This window comes from Protopterus annectens, chromosome 14.part0, assembly GCF_019279795.1.
Source record: "Protopterus annectens isolate FY-2018-M chromosome 14.part0, PAN1.0, whole genome shotgun sequence".
NCBI lineage: Eukaryota > Metazoa > Chordata > Ceratodontiformes > Protopteridae > Protopterus > Protopterus annectens.
The window spans coordinates 187,956,693-187,971,888 of NC_056748.1; positions in this window are offsets into that span (position 1 = coordinate 187,956,693).

The window sequence follows — 15,196 nt, forward strand, 5'->3', positions numbered from 1 at the left end:
GGGGAAAGGAAAGTAAATGTGCTCACTGGCATGTGGTAGCATGGCATCCAGGAACTGGTGTAATACCCCGGATGCTGATGCCTGTGAAACCCCCATCATGTCCCCAGTTGGTCTTTGGAATGTACCCATAGCTAGTATCGAAAGAGGTACACATTCCTTTGTTTCCATGCAGATGAGTTCCCCTCTGTTGGCTCTGGGTCTGAGTTGAGGTCGGCAGAGCTCAGTGAGTTCTTGTAGTATGTCCCTGTCCACCCTATAGTGCTCTACAGTCTCCTGCTCATGTAGCCCCTGGAAGATAACCTTCAGCCTGAACACTCTTCCCTTTTTCAGTCTAGGCATATGGTCAGCAAGAACAGCATTAACCTCAGCATCTAGAACATGCGTATGTAGTAGACCTGCAGCAGCCCCTAGCATTTTTTCAGTTAAAAGTCTCAAGTCTGTACTTCACTGGCCCAGAGTATGAGGCTGAGTATGAGTATAAGACTTTGTGATTGGCTACCTATGATGCATTCCACGTGCCGAGTGCATCAGTAAGGACTGTTAATGGCCCTAGTTTAAGTGAAACAAGGGCCATCAGTGATTAAAATATCATTGCCTTTCTCACCCAATTTTTTTTTTGGACAGCCTTCCTTGTTTAGCACTGTGGCATGCCACGCAAACACTCACCACAAAGGTAAACAATGCTCAGCACTCGGTGTACATGCCCACATGAAAGGTCATGCTCAGCATGGTGACGCACCACACAAACATGCTCAAACACACTGATTCACATGCCCCGAAGGTAAACAAAGCTAAGCAGTTAGTGTACACCCCCCCCCCCTGCTCAGCAGAGTGCTGTACAAACAGGCACTGCTGAGCTCCAGTGAGCTTACAAGTCATCAGACACACATCCCTTTGTCAGCTACCTTTTCTGGTGGATACCAACATGGTTCTGTGCTTACACGGATGGGATCTGCGGACATGGATACCCATTTGTGCTATTCAGTAACCCCAGCTCAATTGCAAAGGGATCCATGCACACAACCTGGAAACAACATGGTTCCACGCACTGCCTCCTTAGCAACAGAGCCATTTCACCACTGTACACACTCCATGCAGAGTCCTGTAATACATTACTGTCACATACTGATAACTTTGATTTTTTTACACTATTTTTTTTTCATAACAGCATGTTTGCACACTACAGTGTGTCACGCAAACATACCCAGATTATTAAAAAAAATAAATTTTACATTCATTTCCATACAGTTTTAGATACACGATGGATAGTTTTGCACATTTCTGTCTCTGCTATGCTATTTTTGCCCATCTACCTGCCCTTATACTGCCCTTGTTGTTGTTTTTACATCCTGTACATGGAATATTTCCATGTATACTATGGACACCAATAAGTGATGTGCAAGACTCCCTATCTGCTTCCTGGATCACTCTACCTCCATCATTTGCATACCATGAATACTTCCGTGTTGGTGTGTTTGTGCATGCCGCTCAGCTTGGTTTGCTTTCATGTAAGCAGTGTGCCACTATGCCTATATAGAAAATAAGTCCGTGTAGGCTTTATTAAATTCCTCCCATCATCTATTTACAGCTGATGTCCTTAACAGTAGATTTTTTTCTATCTTTGCACCTTCTTGTGTTTTTCTTGTGTTGAATTTCAATTGTATTTGTACTCGGTTATTATAAATTTTAGCTGGAGCTTTTTTTTCCAACAGGTCTCTGCTGAAAAAGGGTCTTGTACCCAGTTGTACTTTCTCGGTAAACAAAAGTAATAAATAAATGAAAGATAAATAAATTATACTTCATTTATTATCAGTAACAGAAAAAAGGGGAAGGAGCATAAAGTGTTTTGCATTTTTAAAAGTTGTAAAACACTTTAAGCTACTTGCATGAAGCAGAAGTGAAATATCCCTATGGGGAATGAATGGCTTCAAAAAATGTTAAGCCACTTTCCTCTGAAGCACCTTTAAACACTTTTTGACTAAAAAATGCAGCATGGAGACATAGCTGGCAGCTTTTAATGCCTTTTCAGTTTCTACTGCTGCTTTGTGATGTTAGACGTTAGCTGATGTTAGTAGTGAAAATCAAGACCTCAGAGGTTTTTAGCAAAAGCTTGTTAAGTATTTTTCTGATGTCAGAAAGCTGATCAACAAGCCTGTTGTTTTCCTGATCTTCAGTCGCAAGTCACACTTACAAGGTTATTTTCCTGTCATTTTAGAAGCATGATCAGAGCATGCCATGTAATACATTATTTTATTTAATGTGATAGTAAGTGGCTTGGAGAGAGAAAGGATGACATAGAACATTAAAATCAAAAGCAAATCAGAATGATTTAGTTTCAGTATATGTTTTAGTATCCATGAATTTAACATGTATAATTCTGAGACTTCTAAAATTATATTGGATTGTATGTCACCATATTGCAAAAATGTGTTAGTTCATAGTCAAGCCATACTATTGACTTTATTTGGATGGTGGTTTTGAACATAGGGTTAAGCTTATGATCTGTTAATGAGAATCATTTTGTAGTTCTGAATTTGATGTTTTTAACCTTTGTGTGCAGTCTGGATGACTCTGAACAAATTATTTAAACTGACAGTCCTGTTCATTTACCGCTCATAATAAGGAAGTGGTAAAAAAAAAATAAAATATGCATCAGTACACAGTGCTATATTTTGCTGAATAAAATAACTCAGTCTTATAAGTCCACATTTTGAAATAATGCTGAATGAATGTAGGCTTCCTTTTAGATTTATTCTCAGAAACAATTTGGAATGAACCTTGCAGATTTCTTTGAGTTTGTGTAGCGGCAATTAGCTGAATCATGTAGGTTTACTGTGTTTTTCTGTTTTGAACCAGGGCACCCTGCTTCACCTCTGCTTTTTCATTTCTCCATTCAGTACTGTCCAGAATGCTAATATCCACACATCACCACTAAGCCTGTTTGCTCTACAGAAAGCTAAACAAATTAAAGTTCTCACTTTTTTCCTTCAGCAGTGAACCCTGTTTGCTCACCTGCCTAATATTTCTCAAGTCGGGAAGGCAAGTTCAACAATTCATTTTTGAATTAAGCTTTGGCCCTAACATGTCAAAGGTAGAGCACAACATATAAATCTTACATTTGCAAGACACTGAGCAAGTACTGCTGTGACAAATTATGACATCATGACATGTTAAACATTAAAACAAAACATATCTGATCTTTAATCACAATCAGACCGTTTTTTTTTTCTGCTCCTTATTTGTGCAAAGGTTGGTAGGGAGCACCACTCAACACTGCTACTTCACATTCCAAATTCAACACCTCAAATTAGTGTCATGCATACACTAATACTTTGCTAACATAAGCACCAATGAGCAATATACATGAATGGCAGCAGAGGCATATTATGTGTGTGGGAGGGTGGAGGATGTGGTCCACTGCAGGTATAAAAAAGAAGGGAGTGCAGCTTTCACATGTAATCATGAGCCAGATCCCTTAAGGAAGGATGCTCTTCTTTAAGAATACCCTCTGCATATGTGCATCCCTGCATGACCTATTGCTTACTTATTCAGTGTTCCTAATTTAAATACAACAGAACACCTGCCGCCACTTTTCTTCTGACTTAATGTGACTGTGTGTGTGTGTCTGTGTGCCTGTGTGCCTGTGTGTCTGTGTGTGAGAAATGTACTAGTTAGGTATGGTAGGTTATTTAATTTCCTCAGGGCCAAACCCTTTACCTTGGTTACAGGAAACAAGAGTCTGAATCCTCTGCACCAACTACCAGACTGAGTTTTGGTGCATTTTCAAGAAATTGTGAGCTTCAGTGCATTTTCAAGGAACTGTAAGCTTCAAGAGAAGAGAAGTTTACTGCTGCTCATGCTATGTCTGTTTTCAATGTGCAACTGCTTTGCTTAGGAAATGTTCATAGCCCAACAGGTAGCATACTTACTTTTGATGTAGAAGGCTGTGGATTCTACTCCCATGATGTAGAAGGATTGCTGATACTGTGTTGTACTTTAAGGGGAAGAAGGTGGGGTGCTGCAGTCCTAAGCATGTCCTCCTTTGGATGAGATGCTTACTAACTATGAACCTGTTGTCAGTTTGCCATCCTTCTCCTATTGCAATATTACCAGCTTACCATTTTTTAATAGGTTCATAGGAGTTTACTAGGCTAATGGCCCTAAGGCCTTTACAATCCTAGCCATGTAAAAACCCTGAGTACCCTAGTTGACCATAGTTAGATGGTTATTGTTTGCAGAATGATACTATGATCAGCACTGAGTGCCCCTGTCCATGAGGGCCGCAGGTGCCACCCTGGGGGTGAATTTGCTGTTTCCCATCCAGTTATCAAGGCCACACTTAAATATGGTCATTGAGGAGCTCTGCTTCACATGAAGAGGGTGCTTATTCCAGACCAGTGGCAATCTCTGGGAGACATAGCTGTCTCTTGCACAAGTTCTATTAATGTTGCTGGCCAGGTTGAGATTTCTGGAGAGAATGACACTTGGCCCATTTGATTTGCGGATGTAGAGTATTTCCATTAGGGCAGCATCAGAGACTGCTCTGTAGGCCAGGCACAGGTCACCTTTCAGCAACCTGTATGAAACTGAATACAGTGAAAGAGCTTTCAGTCTTTCCATGTAGGTCATGTTTGGAGGCCCTGAATTCTCTTGGTTAGAAACCTCTGTGGTCTCTCCAGCTACTGCAGGTGTCTGGTAATGTACATACAGAAGAGAGCATTGTACTTAATCAGTGATCTGATAATGGCCGAGTACAGTGGAGTAATGATGTCCCTGGTCTTGGATGAGATGCCCTCATTTATGAGATGGGCAGGGTAGAAGGCTTTCCTTACTACTGTGAGCACATGGTGCTCAAGGTTTAAATTGCTATCAGCCTGCATTTCCAAATCATTCACCACTGTGTTTGAGTTGAGAGGGGTGCTGTCTATATTGTAACTAAGAGGGTTCTACTTCTCTGCCAAATGGGATAATGAGGCATTTTTTTGCATTTAGTTTGTCCATGGCCTTGGCACCAATTGTTTGTGTCACTCCCTTCTGTAATTTGTTGATGTCATTGGGGTACTCTACCCAGTTTACAGTCATCTGCAAGCTTAATAAGCCATTGGCCATCAGCCTTTGACTGGACATCAGAAAAATAAATGAGGGCCCCGTACAGATCCTTGTGATACACCACTGGTAACTGGTCTACTGGTGGAGGTGGATTCCCCAACTTTAACAGTGTGCATTCTATCTGTGAGGCAGTTTGCTACTCATCTATTGATGAATGGGATGGTGCCCAGTTTTTTTTTAATTTCTGTAAATCTTTTGGGTTTCTAATACCATGACAGGAATGTCAAAGTATGATTAAAGTTCATGAAATTAGTATTATCTAGATCTTTCATGTCAGCCAGAAGTGCTCTTTGCAGCACCTGCAATGTGCCCAGTAATGACTGCAATGTGCCAGAATTTGTAGAGAGTTACATGAATGGGTACCATATCTAAATATGATTGTGAATTCTTTTGTTATAAGACCCATTGCTCCTACTACTATAGGAACTGTCTGGGCATCTTTCTTTCACATTGCTGTCATTTCTGCCTGCAAATGTTAATATTTTATGACTTTGTGTCTGTCTGTATGCAAGACACTGTAGTCACTGGGTGTAGTAATTTTAATGATCAATGTTAGTTTTGTATTTTTTTCATGGACCACTATATCTGGTTTTCTCAAATCTATCTTTTAAACTGTTGGTAATGGGTGATCCCATCTGATATAGACTTCATCATTTTCTATGATGTTTTGTGGCTCTTGTTTCCAGTGTTTTTCAGCTACTTCAGTAGTATAATGTTTGCACAGCCCCCAGTGCAACAAACAGTCTTGCCACATTATTATGTCTTTCAATATACAGTCCTTCTGCCATAAGTATATCACAACCAGCAACAAGGTGTGCAACTGTTTCCAATTATATTTTACAAAACCTACATTTATCTGTTTCTCCCACATGTTCAATGGACTTTGCAAACCAACGTGTATGTAGCCCACTATCTTGGGCTGCCAATATTAACCTTTCATTTTTTGGTTTGAATTTTCCTCTCCTTAATCATTCCTGTGTTTGATCCTGATCAACATGAGGTTCTTCCAGGAGTTTTCTATACTTGCAGCTTCATTTATGCATTTCCATATTTCTTGCCTTCTCATCTGATCTTTCACCTTAGATTCTTTCTTTTGTTTTTTTTTTTGTTTTTTTTTTGGCACATTCAGTTTCCTGCTTGATTTTTACCTACTTCTGGTTTGATTTCCATTCCAGCTTGATACCAATATGCTTCTGCTAGGCTAAGAAGGGAAGTAATCTTAGATTTATTCTTCTCATGTTTCAAAACTTTCACTATGGGTCTGACTATAAACTCTGTTGGCATCAATTCCAGTGTATAGTTTATACGTCGTCGGAAGACAAGTTATTGGTCTATAATTTTTAGGGTAGCTTGCAGATTCACTCAAGCAGGAGCATTGTTTTTCCTGTTAGCCAGGTTGGTGTCTATTCAGGGTGCCCATATAAATAGTTCTTACTCATGGATAAATCTTTGTGTAAAGATGTTAATACTTTTAGCCAGAAGTTAGGTACTACATCTGGCCCTGAGGTTTTCTAATTAGTGGCTTTTGTTAACTTTGTTTCAATTTCTCTGGCTGTTACTTCATCCCTTTTCATATTTTGCACCTTTGAACTTCTCATTCTTTCTTCTACTTCTTCTATCCATTTAAGCATCTTTGTTATGTTCCACAGGATCTTCATAGATGCTTCTCCAAAATGTATCTATTTCTTCTTTTTTGGTGGTCTTTCAGTTCCTTTTACCTTGTTTCCCAATTCTATATACAACTCGTTTGGGTCATCAATAAATTGTTTATTTTGTACTTTTCCTTTTTATTTGTCTGTTTTCTATTTTTCTGCCTGTGGTGATATTTTTAGTTTATTATTTGCGGTAGTGCATGATAAATCCTGACCCCTTATAATACTGCTCGTTGCTTTTATCATGTCTATCTTTCTGAGTATTTTTGTTTTTGTTCCCTCTTGTATACTCTTCTAACAGTGACACTTTGTCTTAATTGCCTTATAATTTACTCTATTCGATACTTCCATAATGGTATTTGATTTCTCCCCTTCCTTTCCCTTACTACCCTATGTTCTTGTGGTAGAATTTTATCTGCTATTAATTTAGCTGCACAGTAATGTACAAGGGAGCCCGCAGGATTTTTTGCAGGGGGGTGCAAACCCAAAGCCCTGTCCACACAGCCCCACCCCCCTCTACCCACAGCCCCACCCCCTCTGCCCACATAGCCCCACTCCCCACCCATGCAGCCATTCCAGTGTCTCATTACTTGGCTATTTCTCCCCATTTGTCATAGACACTGCTCAAATCTCTGTGTGCATGCTGTTTTATGCTTTACTTCTACAATGATTCCAGATATTTGGATTTTATTTACAACTTTTATTTCAAATTTTATAGCACAAACACTGATAGACATTTACTAAACCTAAACAAAGCAATAGTCTTACAATGAAAACAGAGTTAGCATTAAAACTTTACCTTTGAAACCCACATTCACTGAAACAGCATTGAAACCCACATTGAAAGAAAATGCATCTGGCCAGTGGCAGGTTAAGTTTACCTTTGGGCTGTTTTCAAATCAAGCTCCTTGTACACATTTTTAGAACCATGCAAAAGGTCTTTGATTCACCTTCCTGACTATTAATTATACTATATAATAATTTAATTATATCCCTTGTATAATACAGCACCACTTGTTAGAGTGTGTTTTAAATTTATGTTCTGAACATTTTTCCTTTAAGCAATGAAAAAATAATATGAACCAATAATGACAACCTGCCCAATTCAAAACATTTCAACCGTAAAGGGCCACTCAAACTTGTCATACAATCCACCAATATCAGTCAATATGCAGGATCTCTGCAGAAATAAACGTCATCTGAATAAATTCCACATTAAAGAGGTCTGAAACCAGTGAAGAGGTTGTTGCTAGAAAACTTTATATTTCAGTGTTTCATTTACAAATTCAGTGCCTGTTGCCCTTGAAGAATAAGTTGGCTATTTTACATTAAAATAAATGGTAAGCTGGTATATTGCAATAGAGAATGGGTGGCAGGCTGAAAAACAGGTTCATAGTTATTAGGTGTCTCATCCAAAGGAGGACATACTAAGAACTGCAGTACCATACCCCCCTTAAAATACAAATGTACATGCTGTATGAATATAACCTACAGCCCTTTGCATCAAGATGCAAGTATGCTACCTGCTGTGCTAACACTGCTTTAAAATTCTGTACCACAATAATGATACCATTTGCTAAACAAAACAGTTGCACATTTTAAGCAGACTTAGCATGAGCAGCAATAACCTTTGCTTCCCTTGAAGCTCACAATTCCTTGAAAATGCACTTGAAAATAAATTCCACCTGTTAGATCTAACTAGGGCATTTCTCTCTCTCTGACTCTGTCTGACACACACACACACACACACACACACACACACACACACACACACACACACACACCTCAACTTCTTAGTGCAAGAAATACATTAAGTTACAACAACTGTAAACTCTGTGTGACCATGGTGTTTATTTTTGACATAAAGGTATAAAGGAACTCATGGCTATGTATATAGTTGAATCTCTCTGTACTGAAGTACTCCCTACCATGACGCTGCTTTAATAAATAGTGTGTTTGCATTCAGAAACTTTTACAGTTTTTATACTGAATTTTATAGCTACATGAACTAGAAAATAATCAATTTCCTTTTCAGAGCCTAAGCTAAAAAGTCCACACCTTACAAGCACTGCTTCCCCTGGAAAACATCTATATATGCATCATCACAGAGACCTAGTTCAAGACCGATGACAGCACTCCTTTAATGCAGGATTTCAATACCTGCCACAAGTTCAGGCCTATCACCCGAGATAAAAAGTTGATGGTGTCTACATATTCTTAAAGAACATTTCATCTCCAGACTTGCTAGGTGAGATAATGATGTGGAATTCCTCTGCATCCAACTTGGCATTAACAAAACTCCTTACTGTGTCATACCTAACTATAGGTCCCCTCTATGTACCCCATCAGTCCATATCTCCTACCTAACTAATATGGTGTCCCTATGCATTAAGCCAACACCATTATTCTAGGAGACTTCAATCACATTGTCTTCCAAAATTGCCATTTTGAGGAGGGATTATTAGGGGAGAGCAACATTTTGAGCCAAAATTGGGGACAATGGAGAGGTTTGGATATTCCTAATTCTACAAAGCGATTTGCACATACCTCTCAACCTCTTACTGCAGAAAATCTGGACAAGGCCAAATATATTGGGGGAACATACAAACACTACTAAAAATTGCTCTTGTATAAACTTAAGACAGTTGATAGAATAACAGGTCTTGCATTAGCATGCATTTTTCTGAAGGTTATGATGTCTGAAACTCAATGTCTGTCATTTAGTGACTTCATTCCTAAATGATTTGCTAGAAAACCACAAATTGTATGAGGAACAAACCAAACATAAGAAGCAAATATCTATTCATTCTGCAAAAATATGGACAACTGAGATGTATAGTTCATCCGGGGCTGTCTGAGTTTGCTACCCCCCCCCTCACAAAATCATGGTCGAATGGAGCCTCCCCCCTGCAACCATTCCAATGTCTCATTCCTTGGTTATTTTGCCCCATTTACCATAAACACTGTAATGTGCATACTGCTTTACTTCTGCGATGATTTAGACTTCATTTGAAAGTTTTATTTGCATTTTACAGCACAAACCCTAATAGATATCTGTTAAACAAAACAATGCAGTCTCACAATGAAAATAGACTTAGCATTAAAACTTCTCTGCCCTTGAAACTCACATACATTAAAACAGCATTGAAACCCACATTCAAAGAAAATACATTTTGCCAGTGGCAGATAAATATTAACTCTGGGCTGTTTTCAAAATCATAGGCCCCTTGAACATGAAACAAACACATGCTCTTTGATACACCTTCCTGACTGTATTACATTATATTCCTTGTACAATATAGTACAGTTGTTAGAGGACATTTTAAATTTATTGTTTTGAACATTTTTCCAGTAAACAATGAAACAAAATGCATACACCGATGACAAAACTGCCCAATTCAGAACATTTCCATCATAAAAATTCTACTCAACCTTCTATAGTCCACCAGTATCAGTAAATATGCACAATCTCTAAAGTAGTAAAATCCACATTAAAGAAATCTGTAACTAATAAAGAGGTTGCTGCTAGCAAACAACTTTATATGTCATTGTTTCATCTACGAATAAAGTGCCTGTTGCCCTTGAAGAATAAATTGCCTATGTTGCATGCATCAAAAAAATGATAAGCTAGTAATACCGCAATAGGGAATGGATAGCAAACTGATAACAGGTTCATAGTTACTAGGTATCTTTGCCAAAAGGGACTACAGCATCCACCCCTTTACAACACAGTACAGTATCAGCAATGCATCTACCTACTGTGGGAGTAGAACCCACAGCCTTCAGCATCAAAAGTAAGTACACTACCTGTTGTGCTATTAACAATGCAAGCAGACTAAGCATAAGCAGCACTAAACTTTTGTTCCCCTGCAACTCTCAGCTCCTTGTAAAATCTACTCGACACTCAGCTGTATCTCTGAACTTTGCAGCACAAGAAATCTGGAAAAAGCCAAAATTTATTTGGGGGACGACGACAAAAGGCCAAAAACCAGGGACACAGTTTAAACATTGCTTGTATAATTTTGGAAAGTTGCTAGAATAAAATGCTGCATTACCACCATAAATTTCACTGCAACGTCTTGAACCCAGGGGACCCTGTGCAAAACAATCAGAGCAACATACCACTACGCCAAATCAGCTGTTTTGTGAAAGAGGAAGATGGAAACTTAAATGGCTACCATTTAGTGAATTCAGTTCTCACCATAGCACAGCTGTCACCCTCTTAGCACAAAACACCTGAACAAAGCCAATAATGGGTGAATACAGCCCCCAAATATTCAGTGAATTCAGTTCTCACCATAGCTCTCAACCTCTTAGCAAACAACACCCAGACAAAGCCAGTAATGTGGGAATATAGCCCCCAAACATATTCAGTGAATTCAGTTCTTACCATAGCTCTCAACCTTAGCACAAAACCTGGATGAAGCCAATAATGGGAGAATACAGTCCCAAAAATAGGGACAAATTTCAAATATCCATCTTATACACTTAGAAAATTGCTAGAATAAAAGCTTTTGCGTTACCATGCACTTTCTGAAGACTATGAAGTCTGATATTCAAATGAGTGTCATTTTTAATATTTGTTAACCAGGAAAGTCTGACTTGGAACAAAAGCTAATTTTTAGCAGAGGCCCAGGGAGAAACACTCCAGACAGACACATGTTTTTTGTAAGATGGGAGGAAACAAAAACAGGGAGGGCATACAGACTCCACACAGAAGGTAAGGCACCCCAGCCAAAAATCAAACCAGAGAATATGTAGCTGTCAGGCAACAATGCTACCACTGCACCAATGCACTACTGGCTTTGCAACAAGGACACAAATACGGAAACCACAGATTTTATGAGGAACAGAACAAGTATGAGGGAAAAATCTGCAACATTTTTACAAATGGTGGTGGGTAGAGATTTCAGGCTCTTGCCATCTAGGCCCAAGGTACAGGGTTCAAGCCTTATTCTCTACCCACCGCCATGTAGCACCTGGGGCATTTTATACACACACACACACACACACACACACACACACACACACACACACACACACACACACACACACACACACACACACCTACTTTACTCACTCTGAAAAGTGTCCCGTCTGTTATCTTCAGTGAAGTCCTCCTCTCAGCTAAAGCCACTCGCAAACCCAAAACCATCCATTTCAGTTCCTGCTCGCAAACCCAAAACCGTCCATTTCAATTCCCGCTCGCAAACATGAAACCATCTGTTTCAGGTCCCACTCGCAAACTTGAAAATATGTGCACCACACGATGTCAGCATGCCCATGGCGCAGATGTGACTGGACTTCCAGGGGGGTGCAAGTGCACACCCTTGCACCTGCCTGCAGGCACCCTTGGTAATGTATCCTGTTTACTTCTGTTATATCGCACGGATGTCTATGGACATCCTTAATTACTGTGTTCATTTGCTTTACCAAACTTCTGACTGTTTGGGTTTTACTGACCTTCTGCAGTCTATTTCTTTCATTGATTTTAATATGTCTATTTATCTCTATTAAATCAAGCAACTCTCCTCTTAGCTCATTTTCTTCTAAACTGAGGGCACATTTTTTGTTCACTTTCTACGAACATTCTGTAGAAAGTTATGTAGCATCTTCCTGTGGCACCTTCTCTTCAATATCATCTTGTGCCATCTGTTGCTCTGTCACATGGGAACCCGCTGGCCTATCACTCCTCAGCATTGACTGCATCAGTGTTTCCACAGTTTCCTGTTCCTTCTCTTGCTGTCCAGCTTCAAGTGAACATTTATACTGGATTCTTGTGTAAGGCTCCAAAATATCTTCAATTGGCAACTGACCAGTTGCTTCCCATTCCACTAGTTTCGCCTTAATTTGGATGTCCATTGCTCTATCTTTCTTTGGTGCTTTTTGAGTTAGATTTTCTACACTGAATCCTTCACTTCGCAGGTACTCCATAACCTCAATTTCTGTTTCATTAACTTCTCCTTTACTAATCTCCTTTTCTACTTTCCTCTTTGTCTTCTTATTTTTTGTATTGTAAAGTTTTCCATATCTGGATTCCTTAGCCTGCATTTCTCTTAAAATATCTTTGGTGCTGCTCTTTTTGTATTGATTAGTTTTGCTTTCTCTTTTACATAAATATTACACCATATTAACTTTCTTTTTCTTTCCCAGGTCCATATTTCTTCTTCTTCAGATGTCTCCCGATCTTCCTCTTTCTCATTAGTTTGGGAACTCATTTCATCATGCTGTGATGTAACCTGTGTTACAATTTCTACACCACATCTTTCACTTTGCAGGCATTCCATAACTTCAACTTCTATTTTTTTTCAGTTCTACTTTACTAATCTTTTCTGCATTCCCTCTTTGTAATATTTTTTTTTTGTGAAATTTTCCATATCCGAGTGCCTTTGCTTGTATTTCTCTTTGAATATCTTTGGGGCTGTCTTTTTTATATTGATTAATTTGGCTTTTGACTTTGCATAAATATTGTGCCATATCAAATCTGTCTTTCCCATGTCCATATTTCAAAATTTCTAGGTTTTGTTTATATTTTTGCACTTCCTCAGATGCTTCTTTTCTCAAACATATAAAAGTTTCTTGGTCTATATGTTTTTCACAGATCTCTTGTATTAGTGAAGACACTTTTATTTGAAGCTTCTGACAGTTTTTCTTGTGGAAGTATTTTTCTTTCCTATCTTGTATTTGGAAATTCTGGGTTTTTTGCATAATAATAACAATACATAATTTCTTTCTTATCCTCAGTAGTCCACTCTGTCGTCTTTATGGCTCTCCTTTGGCCTATCAGGTTTTGTGGACTGCTACTTTTTTCTACACTGTCATTTTTCCAGTCCTAGCACCAGTGTGCCTACCAGGATTGGGGACGTTTTATCCTGGGTCTTGTGCACCCGGCTATCATTTTTACTTTTTAACCTACTTCTGTCTTTGATATATGCTATATAAAACACAGTCTATGTATCAGTGTCATCTTAGTGAGATTTTGTGAAAAACAGGGTCCACCTCATGAAGGTACTCACCAAAACTTGAGGATGAATTCATTATCAGCAATAATACTCTCCTTTTCTTGCTGACTTATCTCTCCATTCAGACCCTGCCATCTTTCCATTTAGACCATCTCCATTGATACCCAGCTGGGAGAGTTTCTCAGTGATTCCTGAGTGGGGAATTGAGTTAAATGCCTTGGCTAAATCAAGGTAGGTGGTCTGTACTTCTTTACCCTCATCCAGGGCTTTGGTGACTTTCTCAAAGAAGTTCACCTCGTTTAATGAACAAGTCTGCAGGTCACCTATGTCCTGGTTTATGAGGTCCATGATTCTTTCCATGGCCTTGCAGATAGGGCTGGTCAGGCTAATGGGTCTATAGTTCCCAGGGTCAGTTGATGGACCCCATTTGTGCAAGGGGATTGCTACTGCTGTTCTCCACTCCTGTGGCACAAAGCCAGTGCTCAGGCTGTGGTTAGAGACAGCTAAGTGGTTCTGCTAGGTCTCGTGTTTAGATTTTTTAGCATACACCCTAGGATGTTATCTGGTTCCACTGAAGCTGTACTTTTGGCCTTGGAGAGCATTTGAATGACCTGTTCTTTGGAGATAAATGGTAGAGGACAGCTCTCAGGAATGCTATGTGGTATGGCTGGTGGGAACAGGGGGAGTGAAATTGTCACCAAATTTGTCAGCCAGCAGATTGGCACTTTCTTCACATTCCATGTAAGTGGTACCATCCACTGTATATTAGGCACATATCTGGGTATTCCTTTTGAGGTTTGGGACGTAGCTAAGGAAAGCCTTATGGTTGTCTTTAGCTAGTGATGCCAGTCTAGTCTCATAACTTGCTTTAGAGGACTTTGCAGGGTTTCTGATTTGCTTGTTTAGGCTGTGTAGGGTAGTCTTCCTTTGCTGAGTATTCCTTCTTATTCTTAGATATCAGTTTTTCTTTTTATATATAACTTATGTATACTTGCAGTCCACCAGGGTGGCTTGGTTTTGCAAGAGGACCTGGTTTTAATCCTGTCAGGTACTGCCATGTCAGTACACTTGCTTAAGTGTCTATATAGGGTATTTGTGAACTTCATATAAGAGTCATTGTTGCCTATGTTAGCAGGGGATTTGAAACCATTTATACCATTGCTTAAGAGGTGATAGTTTGCTTTGGAGAATTTTTTTTTTTTTTTGCTTTTGTGAGTGTGTCAGGTCTGATCTTTACTTCAGATTAAACTGATTTATGGTCTGACTTAACTAGGGAGGGCAGCACACTAGGGTAGTGCAGTAGCCCCTCCCCCAATTGTAAGTACAAGGTCTAGCCCCTTGTTAGGGTGCAGAGTAACTGTTTCAGTGCATTTGAGTTAAAAAAAAAAATCCAGGAACCTCAGTGGAGTCATATTTCTGCTAGTGTAAGCCACACAGTCAATGGATGGGTAGTTAAAGTCTCCCATGACCAAG